Raw genomic sequence first — 20,371 nt, 5'->3', positions numbered from 1 at the left:
AATGAGAATGGAAGGATGGAGAAACTGAGGAAGGACCTTTACTGCAGAGGTTGATTGGAGTATCAAACTTGGCCATCACAGATAGTGACAGAGAAGATACAGAAAGAGTTATGCAAGCCTTAGAAGACTCATTGGGGAAGCTGACTTCCCTCTTTGCCAGGGCTTGTGTTTTGTAACTGATAAGTTTCTTATTCCTTTAACTTCTTCATTTCTGTCACAGGAAGACCCTCCTACTACTTCCTTTTCTTCAAATCCTCCTCACTGGGTTTTTTCTCTCTATTTCTCTTCAATCTGGGCCACAGTTTCTGATACAACACTGCAAATCTTTTCTCAGTTCCCACAGCACTAATGCTCAGGGGAGCATAATCTCTGGCTGCTCTGTAATGTGCCCGAATATCATTTGCAGACTTTCAAACTGGAGCTGGTAATAATCTCCCTCTACTATTCTTTGGTGCATAATGAGGGCAATGACCTCTCTTTCAGGGTTAGTGTGAGAATCAGGTAGTCCTGTGACATGGAAGGGTTCATATACAGATTCTTATTTCTGAGGGTATGAATTAGAGTGGGAGAGTGGAATGATTAGTTTTTGTCATCTTGAAGTAGACTAAAGTCACTTGAGAAATCAAGAACCTCACTGACGATGTGTTTTGATCATGTCTGTGGTGGGACATTCTTGATTAATGATGCTAAGAGAAATCAGAACCTGATGCTACCCTCTCAGATGACAACACATGGAAGCAAAGTTTGAGACTCCTGACATGGTCAGTTCCATTCCCTGATCCCAGCATGTAGTTTGTTGACTTAGGTATAGGAGGAGGGTCTATAACCTCCCCAAGATCCTCATGCATTCTACCCCTAACCGGTATTGCAATACAGAATGAAGTGGACATTGCTCGAGGATTCTCTGCTGGCATTCACTCCATAACAAAGGTTAAGGGTGTCAAAAATGATTAGTCAATGATGGGGCTGATTCACCTGAGATGTTTATTTCCAGGGTCTCACTTGGGTACTGACCACAACTGTGGGGTATGATTGTAGTAACCATAACATCTGAATGTCCCTCTGTGGTCTGCTCTAAAATGATCTATAGGGAACAAGGCTTGGTACTGAATAATACTGTGTATAAACTGTGAGTTCATGGAGCTGAGGAACTTCTGATCTTCCTTGGTGAGAATGAACTTGTCATATCCCTCCTGTGAGACACACTTAAGAATCATGTTCCCTCCTGAGGTCACCACAGGCCTGGACATGCCTGACAGTTTGGGTTTAGTGTAGTGGATTCCTAGGAGAGAAGGAGGCAGCCTGTTACATGGACTCACAAGCCACAATGTACTTCACAGATAGGCTTTGTCAAGGCAATACTTCTGAGACCAGATCATGGGGCTGAGACCCTGACTGTCCCCTCACCTGTCACCACTATGTCCGGGATGTAACTGCACTCTGACCATCCAGCTGAGCTGTAACAGTAACAGCGATATTGTCCCACATGTTGCTGTGTCACAGAATGGATGGAGAACTTGACCTTGTTCTCTGGCTTCCTGGGAACTGTGTGCCCCAGGGTTTTTAGCTTCCCTTTTTATGCAAAACTTATATTTCTGCATCCAGACTCCCCTGACACCAGATGGTCATGGGGCTTTCTGAGGTGACCACAAAGCCAGGCTCAGCTTTGATGGTGGGTTTGTGGAGGGTCCCTGCAAGGAAGTAGTTGAAAAGAAGTTTGGTCTGTCGGAATGTGGCACAGAGAAAGTCACAGTTGCAGATGGCATTTTTTCTTTTTAATTTATTCTTCTCTCATACAATACATCCTGACAGCAGCCTTCCCACTACTCTTCTCTCCTATATCCACTGCTCCTCTTTTTCCCTTCAGAAAGAACAGGTTTCCTGTGATATTAGCTGAATAAGGCATACCAGAATGCAATAAGACTAGCCACACACCCTCATATTGAGGCGTGTTAAGGCAATCTGGTAAGAGGAAAAAGATGCCACATTCAGCAAAAGAGTTAGATCTATCCCCACTCCTGTTGTTATAGTCTAACAGAGACCCCATGCTAGCCAGGAGGTGGTGGTGCATGCCTTTAATTCCAGCACTCGGGAAAGAGATGCAGGCAGATCTCTGTGAGTTCAAGGCCAGCCTGGTCTACAGAGTGACTTCCAGGGCCTCCAGGGCTACACAGTGAAACTCAAAAACAAAACAAAGGAAAACATCCAAGGTAAACAACCATAGCATGTGTGCAGAGGGCCTAGGACAGACCCCTGTAGGCTCTGTGGTTGCTGTTTCAGTCTCTGTGAGTCCTCATGATCCCTGCATATTTGCTTGTGTGGTCCATGTTCTCTTGATGTCCTGAGTGCTCTGGCTCCTGCACCCCTTGCCCCTCTCTTCTGTCGGTTCCCCTAGCTGTTGTGGATGGTACATGAGCTGATCCAGAGTAACAGAAGGCCCCATTAGGATTCATCTCTGTCCTGGACCTCCTGAGCTTTGCAGTCAATCTCTGTCTTGGATTCTGTATCTTGTGTCCCTCTCTCTCCCATGCTCTGTGTCATGGGCTCAGGAGCCCTGGCCCCTCACATACACCACACACCAAGACCTCCCTGGTGTATGTATCTTTTTTTTTTTTTTTGTTTTTCGAGACAGGGTTTCTCTGTGTAGCTTTGCGCCTTTTCCTGGAACTCACTTGGTAGCCCAGGCTGGCCTCGAACTCACAGAGATCCGCCTGGCTCTGCCTCCCGAGTGCGGTGTATGTATCTTTTCAACATCATTCTAGGGAAAGGCTGGGGTTCCTCACCTGAGACCAGGAGCTCCAGGGGATCACTAGGTTCTAACCACAACTGTGGGCTGTTCTTATTAAAGCTATAGCATCTGAATGTCCACCTTTGGCTGGAGGTCTCAGGGCCCACAGAATATAGGGCCTGAAACTCTCTAGTAGAGTAGTTTTACTATGAGTCCAGCACCCAGAACAGCCTCTGAGGCCCTCCTTAGTCAGAATGAACCTGTCATATTGCTGTAACAAGTCACACTGGAGGGTGCCATTCCCTTCTTCAATCACCACAGGGCTGGGCTGGGCTGACAGGCTGGATTTACTGTAGGCTCCTAGCAGAGAAGGAGGAATCAGTTAAATGTATCAGGCCTCATTATCCTCCAGGGCTGTGAGGTTGGGGGGCACCCAGAAGAGCAGACTCACTTCTTGACAGTCAATCCTGAGGCTTGGGATCCTCTGTGTCCTCTTACCTGTCACCACCAGCTCCAGGAAGTCACTGAACTCTGACCATTCATTGTGGGTCTGATATTGACCACAATATTGTCCTGCTTGGTTGATCAGCTAATTTTGAGATTGAGAATTCAGCCTTGTACTTAGGATTTTGTAGAAACTCTATGCACTTTAGTTTTTGGTTTTCTTTTTCATAGAGTCTGTATGCGTTGTTTCCTGTTGCCCCCTCACACAAGAAGATCACCATAGTCTGCTTGTAGACCACAGAGTCTGGCTGTACCATGAGGATGGGCTTAGGGAGGGCCTATGCAAGGTAAAGAGAACTTAGGATCCAGGACACCTACCCTCGGATTGCAGATCCAACTCCAAACCTCCAGCCATCCCCAGGGGCAGCTCACATGTGTTGTTCTTCATGCTCACTGCCCAGGCATGGCTGCAGGAATGATGAGAAGTGAAGTTCAGGACATCCACAGACACTCACTCACCTGCCAGCACTGGGTCCCAAGTCAAGTCCTGACTGGAATAGTCTGCGATGCTATATTCTCTGTATTCTGTATTGCCTTGAAGCCATTCTGGATATTGGGTCATCTGGGCCACGGTGCTATCAGAGACCTATCAGGGGGTCTTGGATTATCAAATGTCTTTCTGTAGTTTAAAATCCCAAAGACTATGTAATCCAGACTCTCTGTGTGACTTCCATCTTTATGTGGCTTCTTTTTTATATTACTTTTACTTTCTCTTTAAAGACTTTATTTTTAAAAACTATCTATTTCTTTACATAACTGTCTATCCTCCTATTCCTCTATCTTTCTAGCCTACGTACATTTTTACACACATTGTAAACGATTTCTGGTTTTATTTCATCTGAATCTGTTTTTGTTTTTGTTTTGTTTGTTTGTTTGTTTTGTTTTTCAGGACAGGGATTCTCTGTAGTTTTAGTGCCTGTAGTGGATTTCGCTCTGTAGACCAGGCTGGCTCTCCCTCCTAAGTGCTGGGATTAAAGGCATGTGCCACCACTGCTGGGCCTGAATCTGTTTTATTGTGAATCTATAATCCTTTTCTGACTAGGAGAGATTTTAAACTGCTGAAAGCTAGGACCAACAGGAAATCCTTGACTGCTGACTCCGCCCACCTCAGCTTCCAATCATGGCAGAAGTATGCCTACTACGGGAAGCAGTGTGTCTTTGTCTCTAAGAAGCAACGTGTTGCCCAGAAACCTCTCTATCTCTTTTTTTTGCTGTACTAGCAAAAGCTAAATCCATCAGACAGCATGCTGCATGGCTTGCAGAGGCCACTGTGTACAGTAGCAGGAATCTGCCTGCTGCACTCAAGACCGTACACCATGAACCCACCATACTGTAGCTCCAGTCTGCACGCCACAGCCTCTCTGTACCTTGGTGTCTCTATATCTCGACCTACATGAGACATGAAGTAGAAAGCTGTTTTTGGCTCCATTATTGTGTGTTTAGAAGCCCTTAAAACTCTTTTAGGCCTTATGGAAATTTGAGAGCTCCACAATGATATGCCAAATGTAGTTGGAAGTTTTGCTGTGTTTTGCCTGTCCCATAGTCAAGACAAATCTCTCACCCACAGTCCCACAGCATTTTATAAAATAATCACTCAGAAGCTTATATTAATTATAACTGCTCATCCCGAGAATTGTTGAGACCAAGGTTGGATAAAGCACAGGGACAAATAGCCAAATGAATGGAAACACATGAACTATGAACCAATGGCTGAGGGGTCCCCACTGGATCAGGCCCTCTGAATGGGTGAGACAGTTGATTGGCTTGATCTGTTTGGGAGGCATCCAGGCAGTGGGACCAGATCTTGTGCTCATTGCATGAGTTGGCTATTTGAAACCTGGGGCCTATGCAGGATTGTTTGGCTCGGCCTGGGAGGAGGGGACTAGACCTACCTGGACTGAGTCTACCAGGTTGACCTCAGTCTGTGGGGAAGGCTTTGCCCTGGAGGAGATGGGAATGGGGGCGGGGTTGAGGGGAAGATGAGGGGGACGGGAGGGGGGAGAACAAGGGAATCCGTGGCTGATATGTAGAACTGAATTGTATTGCAAAATAAATTAAAAAAAAATAACTGCTCATCCATTAGCTCAGGCTTATTACTGACTAGGTCTTACACTTAACTCACAATTCTTTTTTATGTTTAGCCTCATGGATGGTACCTTTTCTCAGCTCTGCCTTGTCATCTTGCTTTCTCTGTGTCTGGCTGCTGACTCCTGATTCTGTTCTTCCTCTTCCCAGCATTGTCCTTGTCTACTTATCCTGCCTATACTTCCTGCCTGGCTACTGGCCAATCAGCATTTTATTTATCAACCAATCAGAGCAACACACATTCACAGCATTCAGAACGACATTCCACAGCACACTAGTCGCCCCTCAAAATACCCTTCCACCAAGGTCTCACATGCCTCCCACTCTTAAATTAATAACCTCCTCCTCCTGTTTCTCTTCAGAAAATAGAGGGTCTCCCATGGATATCAGCCAGCCATTATATATGAAGTTGCTGTGAGACTAGGCACCTCCTCTTCTATTAATGATAGATGAGGCAATCCAGTAGGAAGAATGGGTCCCAAAAGTAGGCAACAGAGTCAGGGACAGTCCCTGCTCTCACTGTTAGGAGTCCCATAGGACCAAGATACACAACTGTAATATGTATGCAGGGGGTCTCAGTCAGTCTCATGCAGGCTCCCTGGTTGTTAGCTCATTAATTTTTTAAGGGGTCCCATCTGGGCTGATGTGAAAGAACTTTCTTCCTAGGTTTTCTTTGTCAGGTTTTGTTAATAGTATTTTTCTGGTCTGATAAACTATGTTGGGCTATATTTCCTCTTTCTCTAGTTTTGTAATGTCTTTATTTCAAACACACAAACATTTGGAAAAAGTCACCAGCTTCCAGAAACAGAATTTCCAAAGGGGAACTTTCCTAGTGACAGTGTGTTCAATGAGTGGGAAGTCATGAAGATTTTGTATTTATTGGGCAACCAAGGGATCTGTCCATTTTTTGTACAGCTCCTAATGTTTGCATAAAATTGTTCATAGTGCTCTGCTGTTACTGGATTTTTAACGAATGTAGGGGGGGCTGGAAAGGTGGCTCTGTGATTAATAGCATGCACTGCTCTTGCTGAGGACCTGAGTTCAGTTCCCAGCATCCACAGCATGTATCTCACAAACATCTAAAACTCCAGCTCCAATGTCCACTCTGGCCTCCATAGGCCCCGGTATACACATGGCATAAAAACATACAAACATATATACATACACATAAATAAAACACAATAAACCTTTAAGAAAATAAAGTGAATACATTGTTGTACATATCAGGAGCTGAGGCAGAAGGACAGCAGGTTTGAGGCCAGCCTTGTTGGGTTTACAGGCCTACACCACCATACCCAGCTTTCATTTATGATTGTTAGTTTATATTTTAAATTGTTTTATTTATTTCTTGGGTGTGGGTAAGACACCAAGGTCATAGGTGGAGGTCAGAGAACAAGTTGTGGGAGTCAGTTTTCTCCTTCCCCTATTCCTGCTGATTGAATGTAGGATATCAGGCTTGGTGGCAAGTACCTATACTGGCTAAGCCATCTCACTGGCCCTATTTTATTTATTTATTTTTTGAGACATGGTTCCTCCATGTAGCTGTGGATACTTAGAACTCACTATTAGACCAGCTGACCTCAGACTCAGAGAGACCTGCCTGTCTCTACCTCCTAAGTGCTGAGATTGAAGGCTTGCTCCACCATGCCTGGCTTATTTATTTTAAAAGTGTCACATGTGTTCCAGGCTGACCTCTTACTCCTGTGCTATGAAGGTGAAGATGACCTTGACTTCTTGATCCTTCTGTCCACACTTTCAAAGTGCTAGGATTTCAGGAGTGTACCTCCACCCTGGTCTTTGGTGGTTAATGTGTGAAACATGTCTCACTCTGTAGCTCAGGCTGGCATGAAATTCAGTAGGTATGCCAAGATAACCACAAAACAAAGGCAATTCTCCTGCCTCAGCCTCCCAGGGGTTGGGATTATGTATCTGTGCAACGAAGCCTGTAAATTTTCTCATTTCACGGCTTTGATGAGTGATGTCATTAAATTAGTACTCAGTGTGAAACCATTCCCTTCTATTTAGTTTCTCTTTTCACGTGTTTATTGAGGAACCTGCTTTATTTCCAAAATGTATGATGTTAGTTAAAATGCAGTTGGGTTCCCGAAAGTTCACAGAACCCCTTAGAGGTCTCTGTTAGGTCTCCTGGCAGGCAGAGGGTCATTGCTCCTTGTTACTGGTAACAGAGCCCGGTTGAGTGACTGCCAGAGCAGCATATACAGTGGACTCCTCTGGGGCTTCCCCTGCCTGGGAGGGAGGAGGTGCAGCTGTCCCCTCTCTGAGTGACCTGGTGCACAGCTGGGCATAGGTCACATCCTGGGGCTCCTCGGATTCTGCAGCCTGGAGTGGGAGAGAGTGGGAGGAGGGTTTATGCTTGTCTTGGGGGATGCTGAAGTCCTGTGGAGGACAGGACCCACCTGACTGTCCATCTCTCTGTCATCTTCTGCTTGTCCATCTTTGGCGGCCAGGACTTCTCCTGACATGACAGAAGGAAGGACAGCCCCTGCCCTCCTGAGCCCGGAGCCTTTCACCTGGGCATGTGTCTCTCCCTGGGGGTCTCCCTCAGCTGGTCTCTGTAGCAGGTAAGTAGTGAGGGAAAGACAGTGTCTCCCTGTTCCCCTGGGGAGTTCTGGTCAGTTTTCCACAGCATGACCAGAGTGACCCATTTAGATGACAGCATCCCTGATGGGATCTTCTGAGGCTTCCTTCCTACAGTTCCGGCCTCTTATCCTGACATTCTAACTGTCTTGGCTGTACCCACACAGTCCATCTTCTTGAAAACACGTTTCTGGAGGCTGGAGAGATGACTCTGTGATTAAGAGCATTGACTGCTTCTGCAGAGGATCCAGGTTTGGTTCCCAGAACCCACAAGGCAACCTACATTCATATGTAACTCTCCTTCCAGGGTATCTGACACTCTTCTCTAGTCCCTGGGAGCACCATGCAGGCATGTGGTGCAGAGACATACATGCTTGTAAAACATCCACACACACAGTACAAAACCCCACGTTTCTGCCCAAGTCCCTTTGGTTCTTGCCTACAGCTGCTAGTTCAATAAATGTTTCTGTGGGCTTTCCTATCCAGGTTGGCCCTCAGAAGACAATCAGACAGATACCAAGGAACCAGAAAGGGGACAGGATCGATGAGACACATGATCCCGGGAAAACCAGGAGAGAGTGAGGCAGGGTGTACTTGCAGAAGAGAGGGAAGAGTCAGCTTTGGTTGCTTCTGAGGGCCAAGAGAGGGAGAACAAAAAAAGGCATCCCCTCAACTAAACTGGGCCCTAAGTTCTTAGCACTGCTGATAGGGACAGAAACCTCACCCAACTGTCCAGCTTGGCACCATCCTCAGGCTGTGTGTCCTTCACTGAAGCATCTGTCAGAAGAACAAACAAAATGTCTCCTGATCAGAGTCTAGGGATGACTCTGACCCCTGGTTTGCTACATTGCCCCAGATGTGGACAGAGAATCAGGGAGTGTTGTGATAGCCCTGTATCTATAGTGTGAAGTTCAGACCCAAATAGCAAAGACCCCAGAGCCTCTCTACCACCCCTGCAATGCTGGGTCCTCAGACATCTCCCTCCCCAGGACCCTCTTTATCTCACAAAGGATTTCTTCCTGGGTGGCAGCAGCTGGATTGGATCTGGAGAGACAAGAAGATGTCAGTTGGCAGTGAGGTGTGTCAGGAAGTTGGGGGTCTATGTCTCTGGCCATGGGTTACCTCTTCTGGGAGCCTCTGTCTCTGAATACTGGCTCTGCAGCTCCTGCAGGAAGTTGCAATTCCCTATCTTTCTGGGCTGCAAGAGAGAGAAGAGTCTCAGCCTCCCCCTCCCCCCAGGCATGTACAGGGAAGGAAGGAAGGAAGGAAGGAAGGAAGGAAGGAAGGAAGGAAGGAAGGAAGGAAGGAAGGAAGGAAGGAAGGGACCTTTACATCATGGGTGAGTGAGCGAATGTCCCAGGCCATGGTGAAGCTCACAGAATACCTGACGTTGCACAGGTTCTGAGAGCATGATCTTTCTGATCTGAGATCTGCAAGTGTTTCTAAACTACCCAGCCTGTTTGAGGCTTCCCTGGGGCTGGTGTCCTGATCCCCTGCTTGGATGTTCACAGGAGAACCTACCACCACCTGAGACCCAGGTCACCCACACCTTACTCACCATCCTTCCTGAATTTTCCCTGATGCCTTCGTCGGAAAAGGAGGAAGATGAGGATGAACAGGAACAGGAGGAAGGCCACAGAGACTCCAACCAGAGCCTTCAGGTACCCTTCCAGTCCTGAGACACAAGTGACGTCATGAGTGGGGAATGTTGCTGCTTAACTGAGTACCTACTGTGTGACAGATGCATGCTGGGTCTTTGCACTCATCATCTCCCATCCTCACAATCAATCAACAAAGAATTGTCTCTTTTTATGTCCCCACAGTTCACCTGCCTCAGATCACCTGACTGGAAGTGGCAGAGCTGGGAGTCGAACCCAGGGACTCTTACTTCCAGCTCTTTTCTCTGTACCTGAGCTGAGCCTCATGAATTGGAGAGAAGGAGCCTGACTGTCCTGCCCTGGCCCCGTGCCCCACCCTTGCACAGGTCACCACCACTGTGGGACAGACCCACTGCAGAATCAGGTTCTGGGGGACTCCTCTGTCAGGAGAGGTCACAGCCAAGGCCAGCACTGAAAGAAATTTAGACATGTGGACCAGGCCTCTCCCCTTTTTAATCAGAGAAACAGCAGCCAATCCAGAAAGGTAAAGGCTGGTCCAAGTCAGCGTCTCCAGAAGCAGCTGTGTGGAGCCCATAACTAGCTATTGCCCATCTGGGCCCCACCTTCCAACAGAGTCCTTATTAGCCTCTGAGGCCTGACTCCATGCAGGTGAGAGGTTTGTTCTCAGGGCCTGAGAGGCAGGATGGGGAGGCAAATGTCCTGGATCCCTGCCCTCCACCTCACCTACTTGTCCCATCCTCCAGATTGAGCAAGAACAACTCTCACTCTCTCTCTGGCTGCCAACTTCTTTATCACAACCTCTAAGTCCTGGGTCACTGGGGTCTTTGTTGGGATCTCTGTTTGCCTTCTTTACTCACAAACTAAAGTGACAGAGAAGAAGGACTTTAGTGGGCTAAGAGCTGTGAGGCAGCCTGGGGATGGAGCTTACTTTCTTCACTGAGGTGCCTGATACTCACCAGCTGTTGGCATGGACTTTGAGGGTGGTGGGCTGGAGGTTCCAGTGGGTCCTAGGGCACAGAACAAGAAGGGGTGAGGGTCTCTGCTCACTATATGGTAACCTCTCCAAGATCCTCTTGCTGTCTACCTGAAACCTACATTGTAATAGGGGGTGGAGTGGACATTACAAGAATGACTGCTGCTGTTGGCCTCCACTTCTCTGGCAGGGAAAGTGCCATCTGACTAACCTTCCTACTGTCTCCTTAATCCCACCCAAGTCAAGGGCTCTCCTAGGGTTTGGACTGTAAGTCACCCTGAGAGTTCAGGGTTACCTCACCTGCGACCATGAGCGCCACAGGGGCACTGCCATATGACAACAGGTAGGGAGATGAGTCTTGAGATCCATAGCACCTGTAGGTGCCTGAGAGGGCAGAGGTCACAGCACTCATGGAGAATTCTGCCTGCAAGTCCCAAGCTTCAGACTTTGATTTTAGTCGCTGGGGTTGGTGGGCTGCTCCCTCCTTGGACAGAATGAAAGTGTCCACCGGGTATGTTGACTGACAGAGCAGGGTCACGTTGTCTCCCGAGTGTACTGTGGAGTTAGGCTTCACTGAGAGGGAAGGACTGAAGGAAAGGTGTCCTAAAGCAAAGAGGGAGGATGAGAGGCTGTCTTCAATGTTCTGAGCTGATACCTCACTTGGTTCTGCCCTGAGTACCTGGTACTCTGTCTCTTTTCTCTGCCTGAGCCCCTCTCCTGTTCTCCTGCCTCTGCATCTGTTTCTGAATAAGATCTTTGTCCCTCATCCTAGCCATCCCCTCCTTAACTCCCCCATGAGAGCCCAAGCTGAGGTTAGGTACCTGAGGGAATCTATTTAGGTCCTCACCTGTGATCAGGATGTCCAGGGGATCACTGGAGGCTGACCATTCAGAGGAGTGGTTGTTTACACCATAGCATCTGTATTGGCCTGCAGTAGTTCTGCTCACAGGGCCCAGTGTGAAGTTGTCCAAGGAGAGGCCACTCTGGGTCCACTGGAAAACATGCTGGGTGAGGTCATCTCCCCCCAACTTGTACAGAGAAAATCTGTCATAGTTGAAGTCAGAACAACACTGCAGGGTGAGGCTCTTTCCAGGGTCCAGGATATGGCCTTGGTGAGTCAGCAAGGAGGGCTTCTTGGACAGGCCTAGAAGGAAGGTGGCTAGTGATTGAGGATCTGGTTTTTTACTAAACATTTATCCCTCCCATCCTGCCCTGCACATGTCACTGCTTCTCCCCAGGAGTGGGGCTGTGGCTCAGCCACCAGGCTCGTCCTCTCCCACTCTCCACCCACAACTACCCAGTGAGACAGGTCCAAGGCAAAGGGCTTAGTGTGTCAAAAATTGATGGATCAGTGATGGCGCTGACTCACCTGAGATGTGTATTTCCAGGGGTTCACTGGGTACTGACCACAACTGTGGGGTATCCTTATAGTAACCGTAACATCTGAATGTCCCTCTGTGGTCTGGTATTACATGATCTATAGAGAACAAGGCTTGGTACTGCCTAATACTGTGTATAAACTGTGAGTTCAGAGAGCTGAGGAACTTCTGGTCATCCTTGGTGAGAATGAACTTGTCATATCCTTGATATGAGACACACTGGAGAGTCATGTTTCCTCCTGAGGTCACCACAGGGCTGTGCAGGGCTGTCAGGCTGGGTTTATTGTAGTGGATTCCTAGGAGAGAAGGAGGCAGATTGTTACGTGTACTCACACAACCACAGTGTTCTCCAGGACTAGGCTTTAGGAGGGGAATACTCCTGAGAGCAGAGCCTGGGGCTGAGACCCTGACTGTCCCCTCACCTGTCACCACAATCTCCAGGGGGTCACTGCGCTCTGACCAGCCAGCTGAGCTGTAACAGTAACAGCGATATTGTCCCCCATGTTGCCAAGTCACAGAAGGGATGGAGAACTTGTTCTCAGGCTTCTCTAGGATCTGTGTGTCCCAGGGTTTTTGGCTTCCCTCTTTATGCAGAACACATATTTCTGCATCCAGGGTCCCTTGACACCAGAATGTCACAGCACTCCTGGAAGAGACCACAGAGCCTGGCTCAGCCTTGATGGTGGGTTTGTGGAGGGTCCCTGTAAGGAAGTAGGAGAGAAGGAGTTGGGTGTGTTTGGCAGTGGCACAGAGAAAATCTCACTGTGGATAGCACTGTTATTATCTTTTCAATTTATTCTTCTGTCATATAATGCATCCTGACAACAGCCTCCTTGCCACCCCTGTCCCCAAGATCCACTGCTCCTTTGTATCCTTTCAGATTAGAGAAGGCTTCCCAGTGATATTAACTGAAGAAGGCATAACAACATGCAACAAGACTAGGTACACACCCAATATTAAGGCTGGACAAGGCAATCCAGTAGAGGGGAAAAGATCCCACATTCAGGCAAAAGTGTCATGACATCCCCATTCTTATTGTTATGAGTCTAACAAAAACCCCAAGCTAGCCAGGCCATGCTGGTGCACGCCTTTGATCCCAGCACTCAGGAGACAGATGCAGGGAGATCTCTGTGAATTCAAGGGAAGCCTGAACTACAGAGTGAGTTCCAGGACATACAGGGCTACACAGTGAAATTCTAAAAAAGAAACAAAGCAAAAAAGAACCCAAGGTAAACCACCACAGCATGTGTGCAGAGGGCCTAGGGCAGACCCATGCAGGCTCCATGGCTGCTGCCTCAGTCTCTGTGAGCCCTCATGATGCCTGCTTAGTAGATTCTGTGGGCTGTGTTCTCCTGGTACCCCAACCATTCTGGCTCCTACAACCCTTCCCCCTCGCTTCTGTGGGGTTCCCTGAGCTGTTGGCGATGGCACATGAGCTGATCCAGAGTAACAGAAGGCCCCATAAGGATTCATCTCAGTCCTGGACCTCCTGGGCTTTGTTGTCACCGTCTGCCTTGGATTCTATATGTCGTGTCCTGTGTCTCCTGTGCTCTGTGTCAATGGATACTGGAGCTGTGGCTCCTCACACATTCCACACACCAAGGCCTCCCTGACGCCTGTATTATTTCAACATCATTCTAGGGAAAGACTGGAGTTCCTCACCTGAGACCAGGAGCTCCAGGGGGTCACTAGGTTCTGACCACAACTGTGGTCTGTTCTTGTTAAAGCTGTAGCATCTGAATGTCCACCTTTGGTTGGAGGTCACAGGGCCCACAGAGAACAGGGCCTGGAACTGTCCAGTAGAGTAGTTATACTGTGATTCCAGTGTCCAGGAGAGATTCTGTGGTCCTTCCTTCATCAGAACAAAACTGTAATATGACTGCGATGAGATACACTGGAGGGTGACAGTCCCTCCTTCAGTCACCACAGGGCTGGGCTGTGCTGACAGGCTGGGTTTACTGTAGGCTCCTGGGAGAGAAACAGGAATCAGTTCAATGTATCAGGCCTCCTTACCCTCCAGGGCTGTGAGGTGGGGAGGGCACCCATAAGAGCAGACTCGCTTCTTGACAGTGAAGCCTGAGGCTGGGGACCTTGTGCATTTTCTCACCTGTCACCACCAGGTCCAGGGCGTCACTGTACTCTGACCATCCATCATGAGTCTGATATTGACATTGATATTGTCCTGCTTGGTGATGGGCTATTTTTGAGATTGAAAATTCAGCCTTGTTCTTAGGATTCTGTGGATTCTCTGTGTGCCATTGTTGTCCTTTATAGAATCTATATGCTTTAGCTTCTGTGGTCCCCACACACAAGAAGGTCACTGTAGTCTGCTTGTAGACCACAGAGTCTGGCTGTACTGTGAGGATAGGCTTAGGGAGGGCCCCTACAAGGAAAAAAAACAGCAAGGACCCAGGACAGCCATCCTCAGATTGCAGACCCAACCCCAACCCTCCCGCCATCCCCAGGGTCAGCACACATGTGTTGTTCTCCATCCTCACTGCCCAAGCATGGCTGCAGGAATGATGAGAAGTGAAGGTCAGGACAGCTGCAGACACTCACTCACCTGCCAGCACTGGGGTCCCCAGGCCCAGAGTCAGTCCTGGAAGAGAGTTTCCTGTGAGAGGTTTGTGCCTGAAGCTTGAGCAGGTCCTCGCCTCTGCAGAACCTCCTAAGACCCTGGGGTTTTTTAATTGGCCAGTGCTGGGCTGTGGGGCCATTCCTAGACCACAATATCCCCTCCCCATCTCCATATCTCACCCAGAGAGAGGAGGGCTGTGAAGGTGAAGGTCATGGCATCTCCTCCTGGAGGCTGCAACTGTGCTCATGGGCAGAGCTACAGAGACTGTCTGGAGGGACAGGAGACACAGGGTGTGGCCTCTGGAGGTTGGCCACTCCCTATGACATGGTTATACTTCAGCAGCCCCACAGGAAGGGGAACTTCCTTCCTCAGGCCCAGGCTCTGACTTCCCCAAGGCTGTGGCTAGTTCAGGTAGTAGACTGCAGTCAGTTTTTTTCACTGATGACATTTCCATATTCCCATCAGTGTCTGTCCATCTGTCCTAATCTTTGTCAGTTCCACCTGGATGGAACTGTATAAATATTACACATAAAAACACATGTGTGACTATTACACACATGAAATACAAATTTAGATGTGGGCTTTCTTTTATTTCATGTTTTTTTAATGTTAAATACTTTTTAATATTTGAAATATTTGAAGGTTTGTGTGAAGGGTCTTGCTGTGTACATTTGCATGGAATAAAATTCATAATCATCTTCCTCATAGTCTCAAGTGCTGGGTAACAAATGTGCACCGCTATTTCTGGTTGTTCTTTTTTGATGTGTGTACTTTCCATTACAACTTTAAATTACTCTTATTTATTTATTTATTTATGCTTATTCCTTTAAATTACACTTATGTAATAATAATATATTACACTTTTTCCTTCATGTGTGTATATTCGTATATGTCACAGCACATGCATGGAGATCAGAGGATACCTACAGAAGACAGTGTTCTCCTTGCATAATGTAGATCAGAGTCAGGGCTGAAATTGGCAGCAGCATTCATACACTGACCTGTGTCACTAATCCAATCTTAGCATCCTGACTTTCCTTAGTCCTTCTGCTTCAGGCAAAAAAGAAATGCATTGATTACCATGGGTCCTAGGCCAAACAAGGTCCCAGCATTATTTTACTTTCTTGGGCACAGGCTGTGTGTGTGGCCACCCTTCTATTTGAGGTATTTGACTATACAGGGGTGCAGGTGTGTGCTGAATTCCTGGCAACTCCCCCAACTTTTGACTGCACAGGCACAGTTCAGTTCCCAAGCAAGGGGTCTTACATCCTATGTAATCCAGCATGCAGCGTGATCACATGTGTGGTGTAGCTCCATAAGACCATACGGGCATGTGCAGGGGAATCCATAAGAAGCAGGACACAGACTCCCCTCCCTCCCTCTGCACATGTCTTCCACAGGCCTGGTCATGCTCTCTTCTGTCCCTCTCTTCTCCCAATAAAACTTTGATAGTGGGTTTTGTTGTGCCTCGTGGCCTTTCTCACTCGGTAACAGTGCCACTTAATGAATAACATTGCGCTGCCACATTAAAACCAACTGTGTGGGCAGCAATACATGGCTTTGTCACAGTTGTGTCTCTGGAGAAATTGGTAAAGGGATGGCTCTATGATGCTACCACACAGGCGCAGCACCAGGTGAAGAGTGGGACTCTTTCTGGACCTTTCTGTTGGCCAGGGTGCAGCTGTGTTCTGTCTGTTGGCAGCAAACACCAGCTGCTGCTGGCCAGGTAGGATCCCTTCCTTGTCTTAGACCTCAGCCTTGACATTCTCTATGAAGTCACTGGGCTAAGCCTTGAGGGCTTTGCCAAATATCAGCATATTTGTGTCTATTTGGCAACCTAGTTGAAGAGAAACAGGGCTCAGTAAAAATATCCCCTTTCCTTTTGGTGCCAGGGATTGCTGTCAACGCCTCCAGTGTTCTAAGAACACACTCGACCCCTGAGCTACACTTCCTTTGTCCTGTAATGGTCAATTTCTGATCTTACTTTAAATTTTTTCACTTGTTATCATTTTCTTATGGTTATGCATTGAATTATTTTTGTTGTTGTTGATTTGAGACAGGCTCTCTCAGTGGATCCCTGGCTGTCCTTAGAGCTGGTTCTGTAGGCCAGGCTGGGCTGGAACTCACAGAAATCCCCCTGCCTCTGCTTCCAAGTGTTTGGACTAAAGATGTGGGTCACCAAACCAGGTCTTATTAACTTAATTGTTTGGAAATGTCATATCAGTATGTATTATGTTTCGGTAGAATCCACCCTCCCTTTCTGGATCCCTTTTCACTGACCCGATTTTATTTTTGATTCTTTCTGTGACCCGCTAGTTGTAGAAAATCTGCTGTCTTTTTACACACCTAACTTTCTGTTCTCTTCCTCCCATGCAGCTCAATTTGTGCTTCCCACAGTCTTGATCATATATCCAGGGGCCACACCATTAAAGAAAATGACTCTCTCTCTCTCTCAGAAGGTATCAAATGCCAATAGCTCTTCATCTCTGGGTGAGACTTTGTGCCCATCTCCCATCCCTGTACTTGATTTGTTCTGCATTGTGTTTACATGGGGCTTGTAGATGTCATCACATTCACTGTGAGCTCAGATGTTCAACTGTTCTGCAGTGTCTAGAAAGAGTTTATTGTCATCATCCATTGTGTCTTGGTGGTAAAATTTTTCAACCTCCTCTTCAGTGTTGACCCCATGCTAGGAATGTGTCACATGGGGAAAATTCTCTAACTTAGTGTCACTTCAAAGCATGGGTTCAGGTCATACACAAGTCCTGTATGTCACTGGAGAATGACATAGAGGTCACTGAATATTTCCTCCTCTTGTTGCAGAGCCCAAAAGATTTCCTTAATTTCCTCTTTGTATCTGTGTCATTATGAATAATTACTATCTTGTGAATCTGTCTGTATATGTCCTTTACTACATCAGAAAATGCTCAGTTGATAGAGTACTTGTATGACATTTTTAGATGTCTTGGTTTAATCCCCAGTACTCCATGAATCTGATGTTATGGCTCAAGTCTTTGACTTCATCATTCAGGAGGCAGAGCTAAGAGTATTGGGAGTTTAAGGAAACTCTTACTATGCAATGAGTTTGGGGTCAGCCTGGGCTATATCAGGCCCCGTCTCATTAAAGGAAAGAAAAAGACCCCTAGAATATGTGGTGAACAGGATCAAGTACATTTTATGCATGTGATTATCTTCAAAGAAATAATGAAAATACATTTTCTATAAAGCTCCCACACTGGGAATATGTCCCACGTATTTCATTACATCCATTTCTAAGGGGATATCCCTATCCCAGCTCTTTTCTCTTTTGCACCCCTGCAAGTTGTCATGTCCAGCATGTCACATGGCTATCTTATTGATTTCTTTTTAAAATTTATTTAATTATTCATTTATTTTCAGAATTAATTTGACCTTGGGCATATATGGGTTCATATATAAATATTGCCTATATTTTCCGTTATGACCGTCTTTCATTTTCATTCTCAAATTTATTAAGAATTTTTTTATTCATTTCACATACCAACCACAGATCCCCCTCTCATTCTTTTTCCACTTCCCCCAGCTTTCCTCACAACCCAATCCCTATCCTCTCCTCCAAAAGTTAAGGCTTCCAATGGGGAGTCACCAAAGCCTGGTACATTCAGTTGAGGCTGGTCCAAACCCCTCCCCCTGCATCAAGGCTGTGCAAGGTGTCCCACCATAGGTAATGGGCCCCGGAATGTCAGCTCATTTACCAGGGATAGATTGTGATCCTACTGCCAGGGTCCCTGAAAAAGACCTAGCTACACAACTGTCTGGCTCATGCAGAGGCCCTAGTCCAATTCCATGCAGGCTCCACTGATGCTTGTCTAAAGTTTATGAGTTCCTACTAGCTTGGTTCGGTTGTCTCTGTAGGTTTCATCATCATGACGTTGATTTCATGGACAGCTATTTTTCCTGTCCTGAGAGAAAGTGATTGGGCATTCGATTTGAACCAGTCAGATTTGCACCAAGTGCTGTGAACTCATTCACACTTACCTCCCCACAGGCATTATTGTCATTGAGAATAGCTGCTGCCCTCTCCTGATCATGTAGCAAGAGTTCCTTTAGAGCATTGCAGCAGGCTTGTATTCAGGAGTCTTAGCATCTAGGCTTTGATCTGCCTTTTGTGATTCTTACCTTTTGTGTTGGATACTCACATGAAGCATGTAAATATTATCTGAGTTCTTCCTGAAAGGTTCACACCTATGCAAAATTTGGTTATAGGAGCACTCAGAAAACTGAGAGGACTTGTGACTTTGGCATTTGTCTCCTTTGGATACCTTCAGATAAGAGGTTTTTGTATAGGGATATTGATGTGCTAACATGTAAATTTTATTACAATCAAAAACATTTGTAAAGCAAAAGTCAGTCAGCTCACCAGAAACCAGCTCCCCTGCTTCTGCATAAGCCAAAGTTCTTCCTGGAGTGACCCTGTTTCCTTCATGGACCTGTGTGAAATGGAACACCAACACTTGACATGGTGCCATGAGCTCCATGTGATGAACTTGCCTCAGATGACTGATAGTCACACATGGCATCTCATCCGTCCTCTCTGACACAGATGGTCAGATGTAGAGTTTAATCACAGGCATCATGTTTGCTGGTGGATATCAACTGCCCAGGATGTAGGATCAAGATTCTTCTTCAACCTTGCCCCATGGCCTTTATCCACAGCACTCCACATGCAGCACAGTTACTGACCACATAGCCAGTTAAACTTTGCTGGGTGAGTCCTCTAAACCTGTGTGTCCATGAGAGTGTGCCCTGCTGAGGACAGTTTCTGTTGCTTTTCACAAACAGCTCATGGTGGAACGTAGGGGAGTCTCTGTCTTGAATCCAGCTCAGTACTGGGCAGAATCTATGTGACTGGATCTTGAGTATAGGCTGTGTTTGTGTGACTCCTGGTGCAGCCACACTGTATCTATGTTTTTGCCTTTTGAGGCAGTGAGTGATTGTCTATCCTTTTGTAAGTAGGTTCTGTAGTTGGAAGTTTTTTTGTGTCCTGGCCAGCTGGCAGTTGAAACAAATCTGCCACTTGCATCCCCCAAATAAATATATAGGGTCAGGCTTATATTAATTATAACTACTTGTCCATTAGTTCAGGCTTATTACTGACTAGCTCTTACACTTAAAGTAACCCATAATTCTTATCTATTTTTAGCCACAAGGCTTGGTATCTTTTCTTAATTCTGCCTTGTCATTTTGTTTCCTCTGTGTCTGGCTAGTAATCCTTGACTCAGTCCTTCCTCTTCCCAGCATTCTCTTTGTCTGCTTATCCTACCTATACTTCCTGCCTGCTACTGGCCAATCAGCACTTTATTTATTAACCAATCAGAGCAACACATATTCACAGCATACAGAAAGATATCCCACAGCACATCCCCTTTTCTGTCTAATCAAAAAGGAAGTTTTTAACTTTAACATAGTAAAATTACATATAATAGAACAGTTCTCAAGCAAGAATAACAGTTCCAGGTCTCTGTGTCAGTTCTCCGCCAGGCTTAGGAGTTCTCAGTTGCCAGAGATGGTGAGGCTGGACCTCCATGGCATGGCATAGAGGACAGCTTGCACAGGGTCATTTAGTCTATTTGTATTTTGCAAAATTAAAGGAAATATTCTATCATCTATCTTATATTTGTGAGTCTAAAGCTTCATATCTAATTTATCTTCTATCATAACCAAGGAAAATTATAACTATTAGTCTTCAACTACATCAAAGACCTCAGAAGGATATAATATTACCTAAGTAAACAGGAAGTGCATTGTAAGCAACTTTCAAAAATCTTTTGAATGAGAGAGACAGCTGCCTTCCTGGACAGTCATCCAAATTTCCTCTGTAATGTTGGGGCATCCATCTTCAGCCAATAGGTCTAGAGTTTTTTAGTT

The 20,371-nt window shown here is 46.5% G+C and overlaps 2 pseudogenes; both read right to left on the bottom strand.

Annotated features, from left to right (window-relative positions):
• Window positions 1-998: 998 nt before the first annotated feature.
• Window positions 999-6,433, bottom strand: LOC128124209 (leukocyte immunoglobulin-like receptor subfamily B member 3; annotated as a pseudogene).
• A 999-nt stretch (window positions 6,434-7,432) lies between these two features.
• LOC128124961 (leukocyte immunoglobulin-like receptor subfamily B member 3) lies at window positions 7,433-14,705 on the bottom strand (annotated as a pseudogene).
• Window positions 14,706-20,371: the final 5,666 nt, after the last annotated feature.

The sequence above is a fragment of the Peromyscus californicus genome, unplaced genomic scaffold (genome assembly GCF_007827085.1).
Source record: "Peromyscus californicus insignis strain IS unplaced genomic scaffold, ASM782708v3 Scaffold_4__1_contigs__length_199733344, whole genome shotgun sequence".
NCBI lineage: Eukaryota > Metazoa > Chordata > Mammalia > Rodentia > Cricetidae > Peromyscus > Peromyscus californicus.
Note: the sequence above shows the minus strand (reverse complement) of the source record. Positions and strands in the feature narration are given on the sequence as shown.